The 22,047-nt window shown below is 45.9% G+C and overlaps 1 protein-coding gene across 1 annotated transcript in view; it reads left to right on the plus strand.

The window, feature by feature from the left end:
- The window catches only part of LOC135520724 (ephrin-A4-like), a 171,055-nt gene that overhangs the window by 107,403 nt on the left and 41,605 nt on the right, over positions 1 to 22,047 (plus strand). The window lies entirely within an intron of this gene.

Consider the following 22,047-nt stretch of genomic DNA (forward strand, 5'->3'; position numbering starts at 1 on the left):
GCATGCAGAATTCTGCAAAAATGTCCTCAGTGTACAACGTAGAACACCAAATAATGCATTCAGAGCAGAGTTAGGCCGATTCCCACTAATTATCAAAATCCAGGAAAGAGATGTTAAATTCTACAACCACCTAAAAGGAAGCGATTCCCAAACCTTCTATAACAAAGCCATCACCTACAGAGAGATGAACCTGGAGAAGATCCCCCTAAGCAAGCTGGTCCTGGGGCTCTGTTCACAAACACAAACAGACCCCACAGAGCCCCAGGACAGCAACACAATTAGACCCAACCAAATCATGAGAAAACAGAAAGATAAAGACTTGACACATTGGAAAGGGGAAGGTTTGGTGCCCTGAAATCCGTTTCTCACTGTCTTTACAACTCCTGGTCTCTGTCCAACCAAAAGAGGGGGGGCAACAAAAGCGAGGGAAAAGGGAGAGGAAAATAATGGATGAGAGACGGAGGGAAAGAATCTTTACATAAATTAGTATTGCGGTCTGCGGGACAATGGAGCGTTGTCAGGACATGAGACACACACACACACATACACATACACATACACACATACACACACACAGAGCACTGGGACATTGTGTCTGTGCAGGGCTGGAGAACACAACAATAGCCTCCCCTGGAACTACCCCAGTGGGCCTGGCTGTCTGTGTGTGTATTGTCCACATCAAAGATAACGCTTGAAGTTTGTCCAACCGTCTGGCTGGGTGAAAGGGCCAGGCCATAGGGACAGTATAATGCTTTTAGACTGGGGACACGACAATAGTATTAGCTGTTTCAGTCTGTCTCTTATAGTGATTCACACTGACAGCTCACATAGCATCCGCGTCAATCAGCCCAGTGATCTGTAGTCACTAGATGGCATGGCTAGAAGGAACAGCATTCTCAGAACTGACAAGCAAGTAGACAAGCTTTTGTTTGGTTACGTTGAGGGTTAAGATTAGAGGTGGCTGTTTGAACTTGAAAGTATAAGTTACCATCCTCCTTAATATAATACAGTGCCTTGCAAAAGTATTCGGCCCCTTGAACTTTGCGACCTTTTGCCACATTTCAGGCTTCAAACATAAAGATATAAAACTGTATTTTTTTGTGAAGAATCAACAACAAGTGGGACACAATCATGAAGTGGAACGACATTTATTGGATATTTCAAACTTTTTTAACAAATCAAAAACTGAAAAATTGGGCGTGCAAAATTATTCAGCCCCCTTAAGTTAATACTTTGTAGCGCCACCTTTTGCTGCGATTACAGCTGTAAGTCGCTTGGGGTATGTCTCTATCAGTTTTGCACATCGAGAGACATTTTTTCCCATTCCTCCTTGCAAAACAGCTCGAGCTCAGTGAGGTTGGATGGAGAGCATTTGTGAACAGCAGTTTTCAGTTCTTTCCACAGATTCTCGATTGGATTCAGGTCTGGACTTTGACTTGACCATTCTAACTCCTGGATATGTTTATTTTTGAACCATTCCATTGTAGATTTTGCTTTATGTTTTGGATCATTGTCTTGTTGGAAGACAAATCTCCATCCCAGTCTCAGGTCTTTTTGCAGACTCTATCAGGTTTTCTTCCAGAATGGTCCTGTATTTGGCTCCATCCATCTTCCCATCAATTTTAACTGTCTTCCCTGTCCCTGCTGAAGAAAAGCAGCCCCAAACCATGATGCTGCCACCGCCATGTTTACAGTGGGGATGGTGTGGTCAGGGTGATGAGCTGTGTTGCTTTTACGCCAAACATAACGTTTTGCATTGTTGCCAAAAAGTTAGATTTTGGTTTCATCTGACCAGAGCACCTTCTTCCACATGTTTGGTGTGTCTCCCAGGTGGCTTGTGGCAAACTTTAAACAACACTTTTTATTGATATCTTTAAGAAATTGCTTTCTTCTTGCCACTCTTCCATAAAGGCCAGATTTGTGCAATATACGACTGATTGTTGTCCTATGGACAGAGTCTCCCACCTCAGCTGTAGATCTTTGCAGTTCACCCAGAGTGATCATGGGCCTCTTGGCTGCATCTCTGATCAGTCTTCTCCTTGTATGAGCTGAAAGTTTAGAGGGACGGCCAGGTCTTCGTAGATTTGCAGTGGTCTGATACTCCTTCCATTTCAATATTATCGCTTGCACAGTGCTCCTTGGGATGTTTAAAGCTTGGGAAATATTTTTATATCCAAATCCGGCTTTAAACTTCTTCTCAACAGTATCTCGGACCTGCCTGGTGTGTTCCTTGTTCTTCATGATGCTCTCTGCGCTTTTAACGGACCTCTGAGACTATCACAGTGCAGGTGCATTTATACGGAGACTTGATTACACACAGGTGGATTGTATTTATCATCATTAGTCATTTAGGTCAACATTGGATCATTCAGAGATCCTCACTGAACTTCTGGAGAGAGTTTGCTGCACTGAAAGTAAAGGGGCTGAATAATTTTGCACGCCCAATTTTTCAGTTTTTGATTTGTTAAAAAAGTTTGAAATATCCAATAAATGTCGTTCCACTTCATGATTGTGTCCCACTTGTTGTTGATTCTTCACAAAAAATACAGTTTTATATCTTTATGTTTGAAGCCTGAAATGTGGCAAAAGGTCGCAAAGTTCAAGGGGGCCGAATACTTTCGCAAGGCACTGTATATGCCATTTAGAAGACTCTTATCTGAAGTGACAGAGTCCTGCGTACATACATTTTACATAGGGCGGGTCCCGGGAATCAAACCCACTGTCCTGCAAGCGTCATGCTCTACCAACTGAGCTCCAGACGACCAGATAGTGACTGTGTTTCTGTCGCTTAACTCTGACAGCAGCTGCCAAACAGGAAACACCTTGACTCCCACAATCCATTGTGTCAGTCCCCTTTGACCCCTGTAGTGGTTGCTGTCTGCTGTAGTTTCCAAATGGAAAGCCTTTTCTTTAGTTTCTTTCATACTAACTGAATCCAGCTGAGTTCTGCTGGTTGGTGAAGGGTGATGTCATATGGTGACACATTCTATATTATTGTCAAATACATGAAGGGTTGAAAATCTCCAACGCCCAACACTTCACCCATAGCTTTATTGTAACAAGGCAATCTCTCTGTCTCTCTCTCTCTCTGTCTCTCTGTCTCAGTCTCTGTCTCTCTCTCTGTGTCTCGCTCTGTCTCTCTCTCTGTCTCTCTCTCTGTCCGTCTCTGTTCGTCTCTCTGTCTCTCCCTCTCTCTGGCTCTCTCTGTCCCTTCTCTGTCTCTGTCTCTCTGTCTCTGTCTCTCTGTCTCTGTCTCTCTGTCTCTCTCTCTGTCTCTCCCTGTCTCTCTCTCTCTCTCTCTCTCTCTCTGTCACTCTCTCTCTCTCTCTGTCCGTCTCTCTCTCTCTCTGTCCGTCTCTCTCTCTCTCTCTGTCCGTCTCTCTCTCTCTCTCTGTCCGTCTCTCTCTCTTTGTCTCTCTCTCTCTCTGTCCGTCTCTCTCCCTCTCTGTCCGTCTCTCTCTCTCTCTCTCTCTCTCTGTCCGTCTCTCTCCCTCTCTGTCCGTCTCTCTCTCTCTCTGTCCGTCTCTCTCCCTCTCTGTCCGTCTCTCTCTCTCTCTCTCTGTCCGTCTCTCTCTCTCTCTGTCCGTCTCTCTCTCTCTGTCTCTCTGTCCATCTCTGTCCATCTCTCTCTGTCCGTCTCTCTCTCTCTGTCCGTCTCTCTCTCTCTGTCCGTCTCTCTCTCTCTCTGTCCGTCTCTCTCTCTCTGTCCGTCTCTCTCTCTGTCTCTCTCTCTCTGTCCGTCTCTGTTCGTCTCTCTCTCTCTGTCCGTCTCTGTTCGTCTCTCTCTCTCTCTCTCTGTCCGTCTCTCTCCCTCTCTGTCCGTCTCTCTCTCTCTCTCGCTCTCTGTCCGTCTCTCTCTCTCTCTGTCTGTCTCTCTCTCTCTCTGTCTCTCTGTCCATCTCTCTCTCTCTCTGTCTCTCTGTCCATCTCTCTCTGTCAGTCTCTCGGTCCGTCTCTCTCTGTCCGTCTCTCTCTCGCTCTCTGTCCGTCTCTCTCTCGCTCTCTGTCCGTCTCTCTCTCGCTCTCTGTCCGTCTCTCTCTCTGTCCGTCTCTCTCTCTCTCTGTCCGTCTCTCTCTCTGTCCGTCTCTACATTTACATTTGGCAGACGCTCTTATCCAGAGCGACTTACAAATTGGTGAATTCACCTTATGACATCCAGTGGAACAGCCACTTTACAATAGTGCATCTAAATCATTTAAGGGGGGGTGAGAAGGATTACTTTATCCTATCCTAGGTATTCCTTAAAGAGGTGGGGTTTCAGGTGTCTCCGGAAGGTGGTGATTGACTCTACTGTCCTGGCGTCGTGAGGGAGTTTGTTCCACCATTGGGGGGCCAGAGCAGCGAACAGTTTTGACTGGGCTGAGCGGGAACTGTACTTCCTCAGTGGTAGGGAGGCGAGCAGGCCAGAGGTGGATGAACGCAGTGCCCTTGTTTGGGTGTAGGGCCTGATCAGAGCCTGGAGGTACTGCGGTGCCGTTCCCCTCACAGCTCCGTAGGCAAGCACCATGGTCTTGTAGCGGATGCGAGCTTCAACTGGAAGCCAGTGGAGAGAGCGGAGGAGCGGGGTGACGTGAGACAACTTGGGAAGGTTGAACACCAGACGGGCTGCGGCGTTCTGGATGAGTTGTAGGGGTTTAATGGCACAGGCAGGGAGCCCAGCCAACAGCGAGTTGCAGTAATCCAGACGGGAGATGACAAGTGCCTGGATTAGGACCTGCGCCGCTTCCTGTGTGAGGCAGGGTCGTACTCTGCGGATGTTGTAGAGCATGAACCTACAGGAACGGGCCACCGCCTTGATGTTAGTTGAGAACGACAGGGTGTTGTCCAGGATCACGCCAAGGTTCTTAGCGCTCTGGGAGGAGGACACAATGGAGTTGTCAACCGTGATGGCGAGATCATGGAACGGGCAGTCCTTCCCCGGGAGGAAGAGCAGCTCCGTCTTGCCGAGGTTCAGCTTGAGGTGGTGATCCGTCATCCACACTGATATGTCTTCCAGACATGCAGAGATGCGATTCGCCACCTGGTCATCAGAAGGGGGAAAGGAGAAGGTTAATTGTGTGTCGTCTGCATAGCAATGATAGGAGAGACCATGTGAGGTTATGACAGAGCCAAGTGACTTGGTGTATAGCGAGAATAGGAGAGGGCCTAGAACAGAGCCCTGGGGGACACCAGTGGTGAGAGCGCGTGGCGAGGAGACAGATTCTCGCCACGCCACCTGGTAGGAGCGACCTGTCAGGTAGGACGCAATCCAAGCGTGGGCCGCGCCGGAGATGCCCAACTCGGAGAGGGTGGAGAGGAGGATCTGATGGTTCACAGTATCGAAGGCAGCCGATAGGTCTAGAAGGATTAGAGCAGAGGAGAGAGAGTTAGCTTTAGCAGTGCGGAGCGCCTCCGTGATACAGAGAAGAGCAGTCTCAGTTGAATGACTAGTCTTGAAACCTGACTGATTTGGATCAAGAAGGTCATTCTGAGAGAGATAGCGGGAGAGCTGGCCAAGGACGGCACGTTCAAGAGTTTTGGAGAGAAAAGAAAGAAGGGATACTGGTCTGTAGTTGTTGACATCGGAGGGATCGAGTGTAGGTTTTTTCAGAAGGGGTGCAACTCTCGCTCTCTTGAAGACGGAAGGGACGTAGCCAGCGGTCAGGGATGAGTTGATGAGCGAGGTGAGGTAAGGGAGAAGGTCTCCGGAAATGGTCTGGAGAAGAGAGGAGGGGATAGGGTCAAGCGGGCAGGTTGTTGGGCGGCCGGCCGTCACAAGAAGCAAGATTTCATCTGGAGAGAGAGGGGAGAAAGAGGTCAGAGCACAGGGTAGGGCAGTGTGAGCAGAACCAGCGGTGTCGTTTGACTTAGCAAACGAGGATCGGATGTCGTCGACCTTCTTTTCAAAATGGTTGACGAAGTCATCTGCAGAGAGGGAGGAGGGGGAGGAGGATTCAGGAGGGAGGAGAAGGTGGCAAAGAGCTTCCTAGGGTTAGAGGCAGATGCTTGGAATTTAGAGTGGTAGAAAGTGGCTTTAGCAGCAGAGACAGAGGAGGAAAATGTAGAGAGGAGGGAGTGAAAGGATGCCAGGTCCGCAGGGAAGCGAGTTTTCCTCCATTTCCGCTCGGCTGCCCGGAGCCCTGTTCTGTGAGCTCGCAATGAGTCGTCGAGCCACGGAGCGGGAGGGGAGGACCGAGCCGGCCTGGAGGATAGGGGACATAGAGAGTCAAAGGATGCAGAAAGGGAAGAGAGGAGGGTTGAGGAGGCAGAATCAGGAGATGGGTTGGAGAAGGTTTGAGCAGAGGGAAGAGATGATAGGATGGAAGTGGAGAGAGTAGCGTTGGAGAGAGAGCCAAGGTTGGGATGGCGCGATACCATCCGAGTAGGGGCAGTGTGGGAAGTGTTGGATGAGAGCGAGAGGGAAAAGGATACAAGGTAGTGGTCGGAGACTTGGAGGGGAGTTGCAATGAGGTTAGTGGAAGAACAGCATCTAGTAAAGATGAGGTCGAGCGTATTGCCTGCCTTGTGAGTAGGGGGGGAAGGTGAGAGGGTGAGGTCAAAAGAGGAGAGGAGTGGAAAGAAGGAGGCAGAGAGGAATGAGTCAAAGGTAGACGTGGGGAGGTTAAAGTCGCCCAGGACTGTGAGAGGTGAGCCGTCCTCAGGAAAGGAGCTTATCAAGGCATCAAGCTCATTGATGAACTCTCCGAGGGAACCTGGAGGGCGATTAAGGATGTTAAGCTTGAAAGGGCTGGTAACTGTGACAGCATGGAATTCAAAGGAGGCGATAGACAGATGGGTAAGGGGAGAAAGAGAGAATGACCACTTGGGAGAGATGAGGATCCTGGTGCCACCACCCCGCTGACCAGAAGCTCTCGGGGTGTGCGAGAACACGTGGGAGGACGAAGAGAGAGCAGTGGGAGTAGCAGTGTTATCTGTGGTGATCCATGTTTCCGTCAGTGCCAAGAAGTCGAGGGACTGGAGGGAGGCATAGGCTGAGATGAACTCTGCCTTGTTGGCCGCAGATCGGCAGTTCCAGAGGCTACCGGAGACCTGGAACTCCACGTGGGTCGTGCGCGCTGGGACCACCAGATTAGGGTGGCCGCGGCCACGCGGTGTGGAGCGTTTGTATGGTCTGTGCAGAGAGGAGAGAACAGGGATAGATAGACACATAGTTGACAGGCTACAGAAGAGGCTACGCTAATGCAAAGGAGATTGGAATGACAAGTGGACTACACGTCTCGAATGTTCAGAAAGTTAAGCTTACGTAGCAAGAATCTTATTGACTAAAATGATTGAAATGATACAGTACTGCTGGAGTAGGCTAGCTGGCAGTGGCTGCGTTGTTGACTTTGTAGGCTAGCTGGCAGTGGCTGCGTTGTTGACACTACACTAATCAAGTCGTTCCGTTGAGTGTAATAGTTTCTACAGTGCTGCTATTCGGGGGCTAGCTGGCTAGCTAGCAGTGTTGATTACGTTACGTTACGTTAAAAGAACGACTAGCTGGCTAGCTAACCTAGAAAATCGCTCTAGACTACACAATTGTCTTTGATACAAAGACGGCTATGTAGCTAGCTAGCTACGATCAAACAAATCAAACCGTTGTACTGTAATGAAGTGAAATGAAAATGTGATACTACCTGTGGAGCGAAGCGGAATGTTGACCGGGTTGTTGAAGTTCTATTCGGTAGACGTTGGCTAGCTGTTGGCTAGCTAGCTAGCAGTATCTCCTACGTTAAGGACGACAAATAGCTGGCTAGCTAACCTCGGTAAATTAAGATAATCACTCTAAGTCTACACACTCTAAACTACACAATTATCTTGGATACGAAGACAGCAAAGACAACTATGTAGCTAGCTAACACTACACTAATCAAGTCGTTCAGTTGAGTGTAATAGTTTCTACAGTGCTGGTATTCGGTAGACGGTGGACGTTAGCTAGCTGCTGGGCAGATAGCAGTGTAGACTACGTTAGGACGACGAAATACGATAATTACGCAATTATCTTTGATACAAAGACGGCTATGTAGCTAGCTAAGAAGAAATTGCTAAGATTAGACAAATCAAACCGTTGTACTATAATGAAATGTAATGAAAAGTTATACTACCTGCGGACCGAAGTGTAGATGCGACCGCTCGCTCCAACCCGTCTCTCTCTCTGTCCGTCTCTCTCTCTGTCCGTCTCTCTCTGTCCGTCTCTCTCTCTGTCCGTCTCTCTCTGTCCCTCTCCCTCCCTCTCTGTCCGTCTCTCTCTCTCTCTCTCTCTCTCTCTCTCTCTCTCTCTCTCTGTCCGTCTCTCTCTGTCCGTCTCTCTCTCCGTCTCTCTCTCTCTCTGTCCGTCTCTCTCTCTCTCTCTCTGTCCGTCTCTCTCTCTCTCTCCGTCTCTCTCTCTGTCCGTCTCTGTCTCTCTCCCTCCCTCTCTGTCCGTCTCTCTCAATTCAATTCAATTCAAGGGGCTTTATTGGCATGGGAAACATGTGTTAACATTGCCAAAGCAAGTAAGGTATATAATATATAAAGTGAAATAAACAATAAAAATTAACAGTAGACATCACACATACAGAAGTTTCAAAACAATAAAGACATTACAAATGTCATATTATATATATATATATATATATATATATATATATATATATATATATATATATACAGTGTTTTTACAATGTGCAAATGGTAAAGGACACAAGATAAAATAAATAAGCATAGATATGTGTTGTATTTACAATGGTGCGTGTTCTTCACTGGTTGCCCTTTTCTCGTGGCAACAGGTCACAAATCTTGCTGCTCTGATGGCACACTGTGGAATTTCACCCAGTAGATATGGGAGTTTTTCAAAATTGGATTTGTTTTCGAATTCTTTGTGGATCTGTGTAATCTGAGGGAAATATGTCTCTCTAATATGGTCATACATTGGGCAGGAGGTTAGGAAGTGCAGCTCAGTTTCCACCTCATTTTGTGGGCAGTGAGCACATAGCCTGTCTTCTCTTGAGAGCCATGTCTGCCTACGTCGGCCTTTCTCAATAGCAAGGCTATGCTCGCTGAGTCTGTACATAGTCAAAGCTTTCCTTAATTTTGGGTCAGTCACAGTGGTCAGGTATTCTGCCGCTGTGTACTCTCTGTGTAGGGCCAAATAGCATTCTAGTTTGCTCTGTTTTTTTGTTAATTCTTTCCAGTGTGTCAAGTAATTATCTTTTTGTTTTCTCATGATTTGGGGTCCTGTGTGGCTCAGTCGGTAGAGCATGGCGCTTGCAACGCCAAGCGTCGTGGGTTCAATTCCCGCTAGGGCCACCCATATGTAAAAGTAGTGGCCCCAGCCGACTTGTAAGTCGCTTTGGACAAAAGCGTCTGCTAAATGGGATATATTTATTTATTTTATTTATTTGGTTGGGTCTAATTGTGCTGCTGTCATGGGGCTCTGTAGGGTGTGTTTGTGAACAGAGCCTCTCTCTCTCTCTCTCTCTCTCTCTCTCTCTCTCTCTCTGTCTGTCTCTCTCTCTGTCCGTCTCTCTCTGTCCGTCTCTCTCTCTCTCTCTCCCTCCCTCTCTGTCCGTCTCTCTCTCTCGCTCTCTGTCCGTCTCTCTCTCTCGCTCTCTGTCCGTCTCTCTCTCTCGCTCTCTGTCCGTCTCTCTCTCTCGCTCTCTGTCCGTCTCTCTCTCTGTCCGTCTCTCTCTCTGTCCGTCTCTCTCTCTGTCTGTCTCTCTCTCTGTCTGTCTCTCTCTCTGTCCGTCTCTCTCTCTGTCCGTCTCTCGCTCTCTGTCCGTCTCTCGCTCTCTGTCCGTCTCTCGCTCTCTGTCCGTCTCTCTCTCTCTCTCTGTCTCTCTCTCTCTCTCTCTCTGTCTCAATTCAATTCAATTCAATTCAATTCAAGGGGCTTTATTGGCATGGGAAACATGTGTTAACATTGCCAAAGCAAGTAAGGTATATAATATATAAAGTGAAATAAACAATAAAAAATAACAGTAGACATCACACATACAGAAGTTTCAAAACAATAAAGACATTACAAATGTCATATTATATATATATATATACAGTGTTTTTACAATGTGCAAATGGTAAAGGACACAAGATAAAATAAATAAGCATAGATATGTGTTGTATTTACAATGGTGCGTGTTCTTCACTGGTTGCCCTTTTCTCGTGGCAACAGGTCACAAATCTTGCTGCTCTGATGGCACACTGTGGAATTTCACCCAGTAGATATGGGAGTTTTTCAAAATTGGATTTGTTTTCGAATTCTTTGTGGATCTGTGTAATCTGAGGGAAATATGTCTCTCTAATATGGTCATACATTGGGCAGGAGGTTAGGAAGTGCAGCTCAGTTTCCACCTCATTTTGTGGGCAGTGAGCACATAGCCTGTCTTCTCTTGAGAGCCATGTCTGCCTACGTCGGCCTTTCTCAATAGCAAGGCTATGCTCGCTGAGTCTGTACATAGTCAAAGCGTTCCTTAATTTTGGGTCAGTCACAGTGGTCAGGTATTCTGCCGCTGTGTACTCTCTGTGTAGGGCCAAATAGCATTCTAGTTTGCTCTGTTTTTTTGTTAATTCTTTCCAGTGTGTCAAGTAATTATCTTTTTGTTTTCTCATGATTTGGTTGGGTCTAATTGTGCTGCTGTCATGGGGCTCTGTAGGGTGTGTTTGTGAACAGAGCCCCAGGACCAGCTTGCTTAGGGGACTCTTCTCCAGGTTCATCTCTCTGGTGGTGATGGCTTTGTTGTGGAAGGTTTGGGAATCGCTTCCTTTTAGGTGGTTATAGAATTTAACTGCTCTTTTCTGGATTTTGATAATTAGTGGGTATCGGCCTAATTCTGCTCTGCATGCATTATTTGGTGTTCTACGTTGTACACTGAGGATATTTTTGCAGAATTCTGCGTGCAGAGTCTCAATTTGGTGTTTGTCCCATTTTGTGAAGTCTTGGTTGGTGAGCGGACCCCAGACCTCGCAACCATAAAGGGCAATGGGCTCTATGACTGATTCAAGTATTTTTAGCCAAATCCTAATTGGTATGTTGAAATTTATGTTCCTTTTGATGGCATAGAATGCCCTTCTTGCCTTGTCTCTCAGATCGTTCACAGCTTTGTGGAAGTTACCTGTGGCGCTGATGTTTAGGCCAAGGTATGTATAGTTTTTTGTGTGCTCTAGGGCAACAGTGTCTAGATGGAATTTGTATTTGTGGTCCTGGTGACTGGACCTTTTTGGAACACCATTATTTTGGTCTTACTGAGATTTACTGTCAGGGCCCAGGTCTGACAGAATCTGTGCATAAGATCTAGGTGCTGCTGTAGGCCCTCCTTGGTTGGTGACAGAAGCACCAGATCATCAGCAAACAGCAGACATTTGACTTCAGATTCTAGTAGGGTGAGGCCGGGTGCTGCAGACTTTTCTAGTGCCCGCGCCAGTTCGTTGATATATATGTTGAAGAGGGTGGGGCTTAAGCTGCATCCCTGTCTAACCCCACGACCCTGTGTGAAGAAATGTGTGTGTTTTTTGCCAATTTTAACCGCACACTTGTTGTTTGTGTACATGGATTTTATGATGTCGTATGTTTTACCCCCAACACCACTTTCCAACAGTTTGTATAGCAGACCCTCATGCCAAATTGAGTCGAAGGCTTTTTTGAAATCAACAAAGCATGAGAAGACTTTGCCTTTGTTTTGGTTTGTTTGGTTGTCAATTAGGGTGTGCAGGGTGAATACATGGTCTGTTGTACGGTAATTTGGTAAAAAGCCAATTTGACATTTGCTCAGTACATTGTTTTCATTGAGGAAGTGTACGAGTCTGCTGTTAATGATAATGCAGAGGATTTTCCCAAGGTTACTGTTGACGCATATTCCACGGTAGTTATTGGGGTCAAATTTGTCTCCATTTTTGTGGATTGGGGTGATCAGTCCTTGGTTCCAAATATTGGGGAAGATGCCAGAGCTAAGGATGATGTTAAAGAGTTTTAGTATAGCCAATTGGAATTTGTTGTCTGTATATTTGATCATTTCATTGAGGATACCATCAACACCACAGGCCTTTTTGGGTTGGAGGGTTTTTATTTTGTCCTGTAACTCATTCAATGTTATTGGAGAATCCAGTGGGTTCTGGTAGTCTTTAATAGTTGATTCTAAGATCTGTATTTGATCATGTATATGTTTTTGCTCTTTATTCTTTGTTATAGAGCCAAAAAGATTGGAGAAGTGGTTTACCCATACATCTCCATTTTGGATAGATAATTCTTCGTGTTGTTGTTTGTTTAGTGTTTTCCAATTTTCCCAGAAGTGGTTAGAGTCTATGGATTCTTCAATTACATTGAGCTGATTTCTGACATGCTGTTCCTTCTTTTTCCGTAGTGTATTTCTGTATTGTTTTAGTGATTCACCATAGTGAAGGCGTAGACTCAGGTTTTCCGGGTCTCTATGTTTTTGGTTGGACAGGTTTCTCAATTTCTTTCTTAGAATTTTGCATTCTTCATCAAACCATTTGTCATTGTTGTTAATTTTCTTCGGTTTTCTATTTGAGATTTTTAGATTTGATAGGGAAGCTGAGAGGTCAAATTCACTATTGCAGTGGAACGTTTTACCCAGGAAATTGTCTAAAAGGGATTGAATTTGTTGTTGCCTAATTGTTTTTTGGTAGGTTTCCAAACTGCATTCCTTCCATCTATAGCATTTCTTAATGTTACTCAGTTCCTTTGGCTTTGATGCCTCATGATTGAGTATTGCTCTGTTTAGGTAGACTGTGATTTTGCTGTGGTCTGATAGGGGTGTCAGTGGGCTGACTGTGAACGCTCTGAGAGACTCTGGGTTGAGGTCAGTGATAAAGTAGTCTACAGTACTACTGCCAAGAGATGAGCTATAGGTGTACCTACCATAGGAGTCCCCTCGAAGCCTACCATTGACTATGTACATACCCAGCGTGCGACAGAGCTGCAGGAGTTGTGACCCGTTTTTGTTGGTTATGTTGTCATAGTTGTGCCTAGGGGGCATACGGGGAGGGGATGCTGTCACCTCCAGGCAGGTGTTTGTCCCCCTGTGTGCTGAGGGTGTCAGGTTCTTGTCCGGTTCTGGCATTTAGGTCACCACAGACTAGTACATGTCCCTGGGCCTGGAAATGGTTGATTTCCCCCTCCAGGATGGAGAAGCTGTCTTCATTAAAATATGGGGATTCTAGTGGGGGGATATAGGTAGCACACAGGAGGACATTTTTCTCTGTTAGGATAATTTCCTTTTGAATTTCTAGCCAAATGTAGAATGTTCCTGTTTTGATTAATTTAATGGAGTGAGTTAGGTCTGCTCTATACCAAATTAGCATACCCCCTGAGTCCCTTCCCTGTTTCACACCTGGTAGTTTGGTGGATGGGACTACCAGCTCTCTGTAACCTAGAGGGCATCCAGTGGGTCTGTCTCCTCTATACCAGGTTTCTTGCAAGATGACAATGTCTGTATTACCGATTTCTTTGGTGAAGTCCGGGTTTCTGCTCTTCAGGCCAAAGGCAGATGACCTCAGGCCTTGGATATTCCAGGATGAAATAGTAAAGGCTTTTTGTTCCATAAAGTGTCCAATGTTGTTGGTCGTGGTTTGGCCTCAGGCCAGTAAGTGTGAGCAGAGCCTGCTGAGCATCTGGTACATGCCATTGGCTTGGGCGAGTGTGAGAGTGGGGGTTGGGACTGTTTGCCCGCTCACTACCTGGGCGTATGTGTGGCTTCCATGTTGAGGCCCTCTTTGCGGGGGTGGGGTGCATGGGGTGGGCAGGAGTGGCATAGGTCTGATCTGAGGGGGCCTAAATGGGGTGTGGGCATGATTGACGTGGGGGTGTTGATTGGTTGGGGTAGGGGTGTGGATGTGTCTGGGTGTGCGGTGGTCTGGATGTAATTCCTCTTGGCGTGGGTCCTCTATGTGTAGGTCCAGGGGGGTCCTGCAGGTCTGGGAGGGTGTCTCGCTGGTCTGGGTGGGGTGTCTATTGATCTGTTGCTCCTGTGTGAAGTGTTGGGGATACGTTTGAGAGCGATGTCCTTTAGAGTTCGGGCAAAGATGGGCACTGCTGCCTTGTAGAGGTGGACCTGGTCATAGAGGCTGTTCAAGTCCAGGGTGGAGTGGTGGGCCAGGAAAACGTTTGGTTTTGAGGCACAGTCACGGGAAATACTTGCGTTTACCCGCTGTATTGTGGCAGGGTGGAAGTCTTTTCGTGGTAGCAGGGTGGAGATAACCACTTGTGCGTTGGGGAAAGTAGAAGAAGCCTTTTCAATCACTCCCTTCAGTGCTGTGGCCACTCTTTCCTGCTGGGCCCTCAGGTCGTTTGTGCCTGTGTGTATTATTATGTGGCTGGGTGAGCCTAGTTTGGCCTCAGACAGAAGGTCTATGGCGCTCTGGGTGTTTGGACACCAGAGTTTAGACACACTGTGTTTGGGAAAAAGTTTTTTTTCTTCTATATATTTCCCATTTGAGTCCATCAGTAGTACAATCTGTGTCTTGTGTTTGTCCTCAGTGGGAGTGGGGGGGTTGTCAGAAGGGCTATCAGGGTGGCTGACAGGGGGGGTGCTCAGGGGGGGTGAGAGCCGCTGGGCTTGGGGTTCTTCATTTGTCTGTTCTGCTGTGATGTCGAGATTTTTGTTGGGTGCTGAGGTGGGCTGTTCTGCTGGCTTCTCTGTGGGGGTGGCCACCTCTCTAGTGGGTTGTTCTCTGTCACACGCCGTCCCCCTCAACCTCTCCTCCATCCCCCTCAACCTCTCCTCCATCCCCCTCACCCTCTCCTCCATCCCCCTCAACCTCTCCTCCACCAGCAGTCTGATACTCTCCTCTAGTTGCCTGTTCTGCTCCTCTTTCTCCTGTTGTATTTGTCTCACCACTGTCCAAAGTGCAGATATGTCTCTGTCCACCTCCAGCTCTCCTGGTCTGGTTAAGGGGCTGTTGTTTTGCTGGGCTGTTGTCTGGGTCTGTGCTGACTGAAGTGTGATCACCTGCTGTTCCAGCTCCACCTGCCTTATCTCCAGCTGGGTGAATTTGTCTTTCATTTCAATGAGGGAGTGGTAATCTGTGCTGGGAGGTTGACTCTCCGCTGGGGGTTGCTCGTCTGTGGGGTTACATAGTGAAGAGGTCTGGTCTGACCCACTCGGTGTGGGGGTATCTTTATCAAGGGAGAGCTTCTCCTGCTGGGCTAATTCTTTGATTAGGTGAAAGTCCAGCTGAAACTGTTTGGTGTTATTCTGTACAATTACTGTTCCGGACTTATAGATATTTATATTGCTTGACTCAGAGTCCTCGTTATCAAGTATTCTGAGTTTCCAGCCCTCGTTAACCCCCCCTCTCTTAACAAAGGGGTAGTGTGCTAATATAGCACTGTGCCATGCCAGGGGATGGTTTGTGTGGAAGATAAGGTTGCTGATGTTCCCATTTTTGTAATAGTCAGCAAAAAGTGTCTCTTGATTTTCCATAAGAAGCTTCATTTTGTAATCTTTTCTTGACTTATCATTCTTTACATGCAAAGGGTACTGTATTTTAATTACCTCTGAACAGCGGGAGGGAGCCTCTAAGGCCTCTCCATTTGGTTGGGGTAGACTGTGTGACTCTCCTGCCATTGTTGGGCTAATGGGCTTTGACACCTCTCACTTGGCACGTCAGTGCTAGTTGAAGCTGTATCAAGCTTGGCAGAATTATGTTAGAATTCAGTCCTTATAAAGTAATGTTGTGTATTTTTCTTCTTGGCTTTTGGCTTTTAAATATATAGTTTCGGACTAAGCATTACTCACTCAGTTCCAGGTTGGATGGGGTTTTCAGGTTTCTGTTGTTTTCCAGAGAATTTGCTGTATAGAGAAATAAATCTTGGTAGTTGTGAACCTTCCAGGTGATTCCGTAATTCCGTCCAAAATCAGGTTGTAGGTTTTAAGTTTTGATTTGAAGTGGGGGTTATGTTGTAGAGGGTAGAATCCAGTATGTGTTCCTGACAAAAAATCCAAGTTTATCTAACTCCTAATCTATCTTTTTTAAAGAAAATGCTGAAAAATGCAGGAGCTCATCTGATTGTGACCTCTCTCTCTCTCTCTCTGTGTCTCTGTCTCTCTCTGTCTCTCGCTCTCTGTCCGTCTCTCTCTCTCTGTCCGTCTCTCTCTGTCTGTCTCTCTCTCCCTCCCTCTCTGTCCGTCTCTCTCTCTCTGTCCGTCTCTCTCTCTCTCTGTCCGTCTCTCTCTCTCTCTCTCTGTCCGTCTCTCTCTCTCTCTCTGTCCGTCTCTCTCTCTCCGTCTCTCTCTCTCTCTCTGTCCGTCTCGCTCTGTACGTCTCTCTCTCTCTCTCTGTCCGTCTCTCTCTCTCTGTCTCTCTCTCTGTCCGTCTCTCTCTCTCTCTCTGTCCGTCTCTCTCTGTCCGTCTCTCTCTCTCTGTCCGTCTCTCTCTGTCCGTCTCTCTCTCTCTGTCCGTCTCTCTCTCTCTGTCCGTCTCTCTCTCTGTCCGTCTCTCTCTCTGTCCGTCTCTCTCCCACCCTCTCTGTCCGTCTCTCTCTCTGTCTCTCTGTCCGTCTCTCTCTCTCTCTGTCTCTCTGTCCGTCTCTCTCTCTGTCCGTCTCTCTCTCTGTCCGTCTCTCTCTCTCTGTCCGTCTCTCTCTCTCTGTCCGTCTCTCTCTCTCTGTCCGTCTCTCTCTCTCTGTCCGTCTCTCTCTCTCTGTCCGTCTCTCTCTCTCTGTCCGTCTCTCTCTCTGTCCGTCTCTCTCTCTCTGTCCGTCTCTCTCTCTCTGTCCGTCTCTCTCTCTCTGTCCGTCTCTCTGTCCGTCTCTCTCTCTGTCTCTCTCTCTCTCTGTTTCTCCGTCCGTCTCTCTCTCTCTCTCTCTCTCTCTCTGTCCGTCTCTCTCTCTCCGTCTCTCAAATTCAAATTCAAGCTGCTTTATTGGCATGAAAAACATTGTGTCAATATTGCCAAAGCAACAATGTATACATCTCTCTAACAAAATTCTAAATGATAGCAAATATAAAATATAAAAGTGTAGTAAATAATAATACAAAATTAAATACAAAAATAATAATAATTACAGAAATAACAATAATAGCAATAACAATTAAGTTACTGCTTACTATGCAGATGTTATTATTCAGTGTCCCTCAGGCTATGGCAGGAAAATACATATTTGGCTGCAAGAGGAGCCATTGCTCCTTCGCCCATGAGTATTCTTAGTTTTTCCTCTGGGTTCAATTTGTAAAAATTTGGAATATGTTTAGTAATTTCTGTGAATAATGAATCTCTTTGTGAGGAATATTTATCACAGTAAAGTCTCTCTGTCCGTCTCTCTCTCTCTCTCTCTGTCCGTCTCTCTCTCTCTCTGTCCGTCTCTCTCTCTCTCTCTCTGTCCGTCTCTATCTCTCTCTCTCTCTGTCCGTCTCTCTCTCTCTCTCTCTGTCCGTCTCTCTCTCTCTCTCTGTCCGTCTCTCTCTCTCTCTGTCCGTCTCTCTCTCTCTCTGTCTGTCTGTCTCTCTCTCTCTCTCTGTCCGTCTCTATCTCTTTCTCTCTGTCCGTCTCTCTCTCTCTCTCTCTGTCCGTCTCTATCTCTCTCTCTCTGTCCGTCTCTATCTCTCTCTCTCTGTCCCTCTCTCTCTCTCTCTCTGTCCCTCTCTCTCTCTGTCCCTCTCTCTCTCTGTCCCTCTCTCTCTCTGTCCCTCTCTCTCTCTGTCCGTCTCTATCTCTCTCTCTCTGTCCGTCTCTATCTCTCTCTCTCTGTCCGTCTCTATCTCTCTCTCTCTGTCCGTCTCTATCTCTCTCTCTCTGTCCGTCTCTATCTCTCTCTCTGTCCGTCTCTATCTCTCTCTCTCTGTCCCTCTCTCTCTCTCTCTGTCCCTCTCTGTCCGTCTCTGTCCGTCTCTCTCTCTCTCTCTGTCCGTCTCTCTCTCTCTCTGTCCGTCTCTCTCTCTCTCTCTGTCCGTCTCTCTCTCTCTCCGTCTCTCTCTCTCTCCGTCTCTCTCTCTCTCCGTCTCTCTCTCTCTCTCCGTCTCTCTCTCTCTCTCCGTCTCTCTCTCTCTCCGTCTCTATCTCTCTCTCTCTGTCCGTCTCTCTCTCTCTCTCTGTCCGTCTCTATCTCTCTCTCTCTGTCCGTCTCTATCTCTCTCTCTCTTTCCGTCTCTATCTCTCTCTCTCTGTCCGTCTCTATCTCTCTCTCTCTGTCCGTCTCTATCTCTCCCTCTCTGTCCGTCTCTCTGTCCCTCTCTCTCTGTCCCTCTCTCTCTCTCTCTGTCCCTCTCTCTCTCTGTCCGTCTCTGTCCGTCTCTCTCTCTCTCTGTCCGTCTCTCTCTCTGTCCGTCTCTCTCTCTCTCTCTGTCCGTCTCTCTCTCTCCGTCTCTCTCTCTCCGTCTCTCTCTCTCCGTCTCTCTCTCTCTGTCTCTCTCTCTCTGTCCGTCTCTCTCTCTCTGTCCGTCTCTCTCTCTGTCCGTCTCTCTCTCTCTGTCCGTCTCTCTCTCTGTCCCGTCTCTCTCTCTCTCTGTCCGTCTCTCTCTCTCTCTGTCCGTCTCTCTCTCTCTCTGTCCGTCTCTCTCTCTCTCTGTCCGTCTCTCTCTCTCTGTCCGTCTCTCTGTCCGTCTCTCTGTCTCTCTCTGTCCGACTCTCTCTCTCTCTGTCCGTCTCTCTCTCTGTCCGTTCTCTCTCTCTGTCCGTCTCTCTCTCTGTCCGTCTCTCTGTCCGTCTCTCTGTCCGTCTCTCTCTCTCTCTCTCTCTCTGTCCGTCTCTCTCTCTCTCTCCGTCTCTCTCTGTCCGTCTCTCTCTCTCTCTGTCCGTCTTTCTCTCTCTGTCCGTCTCTGTCTCTCTCTGTCCGTCTCTGTCTCTCTCTGTCCGTCTCTCTCTCTCTCCGTCTCTCTCTCTCTCCGTCTCTCTCTCTCTCTGTCCATCTCTATCTCTCTCTCTCTGTCCGTCTCTATCTCTCTCTCTGTCCGTCTCTCTCTCTGTCCGTCTCTCTCTCTGTCCGTCTCTCTCTCTCTCCGTCTCTCTCTCTCTCTCTCTGTCCATCTCTATCTCTCTCTCTCTGTCCGTCTCTATCTCTCTCTCTCTGTCCGTCTCTATCTCTCTCTCTCTGTCCGTCTCTATCTCTCTCTCTCTGTCCCTCTCTCTCTCTCTCTGTCCCTCTCTCTCTCTGTCCGTCTCTCTCTCTCTCTCTGTCCGTCTCTCTCTCTCTCTCTGTCCGTCTCTCTCTCTCTCTGTCCGTCTCTCTCTCTCTCCGTCTCTCTCTCTCTCCGTCTCTCTCTCTCTCCGTCTCTCTCTCTCTCAAATTTTTTCAAATTCAAATTCAAACTGCTTTATTGGCATGAAAAACATTGTGTCAATATTGCCAAAGCAACAATGTATACAATATACATTGTAACAAAATTCTAAATGATAGCAAATATAAAATATAAAAGTGTAGTAAATAATAATACAAAATTAAATACAAAAATAATAATAATTACAGTAATAACAATAATAGCAATAACAATTAAGTTACTGCTTACTATGCAGATGTTATTATTCAGTGTCCCTCAGGCTATGGCAGGAAAATACATATTTGGCTGCAAGAGGAGCCATTGCTCCTTCGCCCATGAGGATTCTTAGTTTTTCCTCTGGGTTCAATTTGTAAAAATTTGGAATATGTTTAGTAATTTCTGTGAATAATGAATCTCTTTGTGAGGAATATTTATCACAGTAAAGGAGAAAGTGCATCTCTGTCTCTACCTCCCCTGTTATGCAGTGACCACATACACGCTCCTCTTTGGGTAGCCATGTCTTTTTATGTCTGCCGGTTTCTATTGCCAATCGGTGGTCACTCAGCCTGTACTTGGTAAGGATCTGTCTCTGCTTCGTATCTCTGACAGAGTAGAGATAATCAGCCAATTCATATTCTCTGTTTAGGGTCAGATAGCAATTTAGTCGGCTTTGGGATTTTGTTTCATTTTTTCCAATGTTGTAAATATGATTCCTTTGATTGGTTCATGATTTTGCTTATTGGAATTCTTTCTTTTGAAGCAGTGCTGGTGTCAGCTTGGTTGGTGAGGTCCAACACCAGCTGACTGAGAGGGCTCGTTTCTGGGCTCAGCTCTTGGGTTTGAAGTGATTTAAATTGCAGACTTGAATTTGGACTTGAATTCAGATGTAGCCAAAATTTTAATGATCTTTTCTGTATTTTCATTATTACTGGAAAACGGCCCAATTCTGCCCTACATGCATTAGTTGGTGTATTTCTCTGAACTTGTAGGATTTTCCGACAGAATTCTGCATGTAGGGCTTCAATTGGATGTTTGTCCCACATTTTAAAGTCCAGTTTATTGAGTGGCCCCCAAACCTCACTTCCATAAAGAGCTATTGGTAGGATTACACTGTCAAATATTTTAGTCCAAATTCTAATTGGGATGTTGATTTTGAATAATTTCATTTTTATTGCATACATTGCTCTGCGGGCTTTTTCTTTGAGTGCATTCACTGCCATATTAAAGTTTCCCGATGCAGATATGGTCAGACCAAGATAGGTGTAATTTTTTGTGTGTTCAATTAAGGTGTTGTTCAGGGTGAATTTATATTTGTGTTTCTGACATCTGGGTTTTTTTTGGAAAATCATGATTTTAGTTTTTTGGAAATTTACTGCCAGGGCCCAATTATGGCAATATTGCTCCAGAATATTAATTTTCTGTTGAAGACCTTCTTTGGTTGGTGATAGAAGTACCACGTCATCAGCATATAGCAGGTATTTCACCTCTGTGTCAAATAATGTGAGTCCTGGGGCTGGAGATTGGTCCAACATGTCTGCTAATTCATTGATATAAATGTTGAAAAGATTTGGACTCAAACTGCAGCCTTGTCTCACACCTCGACATTGTGAAAAAAATTCTGTTCTTTGGTTTTTGATTTTTATTGCACACTTGTTTTCTGTGTACATACATTTTATTAAGTCATATACCTTACCACCAAGTCCACTTTGTAGAATTTTGTAGAATAGCCCTTCGTGCCAAATCGAATCAAATGCTTTTTTAAAGTCAATAAAGCAAGCAAAGATTTTGCCCTCTTTTTTTTTTTACAGGACGTGTTTATTAATTAGTGTGTGTAAGGTGTATATATGGTCAGTAGTGCGATGGTTAGGGAGAAAGCCAATTTGACATTTACTTATTACATTTTTTTCTTGAAGAAAGGTTTGAATTCTTGAATTCAAAATGCTACAGAAAATCTTTCCCAAGTTACTGTTTACGCAAATTCCCCTGTAATTATTAGGGTCTGATTTGTCTCCACTTTTGTGGATAGGGGAGATGAGCCCCTGGTTCCAGACATCAGGGAAGCAGCCAGAAGTTAAAACCATGTTGAACAATTTAAGCACAGCATTTTGCAACTCAGGTGTGCTGTTTTTCAGCATTTCATTTCTGATGTTGTCTAGACCACAAGCCTTCTTTGATTTAATAGATTTTAGCTTTTCATTTAGTTCTTGTTGGGTTATTGGGTAATCTAATGGATTTTGGTTGTTTTTAATGACTGATTCAAGGATGTTCAATTTTTCTTTAATTTCTAATTGGTTCTGTTGCAAGTCTTTTTGTGGGATGTTTTTGTATAGATTATCAAAATAAGTTTTCCAAATTCCTACATCTTGTATTGCTAATTCTTGTGGCTTTGTTGTGCTTAAATTGTTCCACATGTCCCAGAACTGATTTTGGTCAATTGCGTTTTCAATTTCATCAAGTGTCCTGTTGGTATAATTAAATTTCTTGCGTTTCAGTGTTTGTTTATACTGTTTCAGAGTTTCAAAGTATTCATATCGTAGCTCTGGGTTGTTTTGCTGCTTATGTTTTTTGTTTGACATTTGTCTCAAGTGTTTTCTAATTGTTTCACATTCATTATCAAACCATTTGTCAGAAACATTTTGATTTTTGCTTCTGATGTTGCATTTCTTTGGTTTTCTCAAATTTGCTTTCGATGCTGCTTTTTGGAATATGCAGTTGATGTTTTGAGTAGCTGAATTGACACCATCTTTATTGTTTTGGTACCGTGAGTTATTGAAAAACTGTATAGAGTTCATTATTTCATTTGAGTTCAATGTTTCAGTGAATCTCTCTGCACTGTTTGGAGCCCATCTGTATGATTGGTTTATGTTGTAGAGTTTATTG

The sequence above is a fragment of the Oncorhynchus masou genome, chromosome 29 (genome assembly GCF_036934945.1).
Source record: "Oncorhynchus masou masou isolate Uvic2021 chromosome 29, UVic_Omas_1.1, whole genome shotgun sequence".
Lineage (NCBI taxonomy): Eukaryota > Metazoa > Chordata > Actinopteri > Salmoniformes > Salmonidae > Oncorhynchus > Oncorhynchus masou.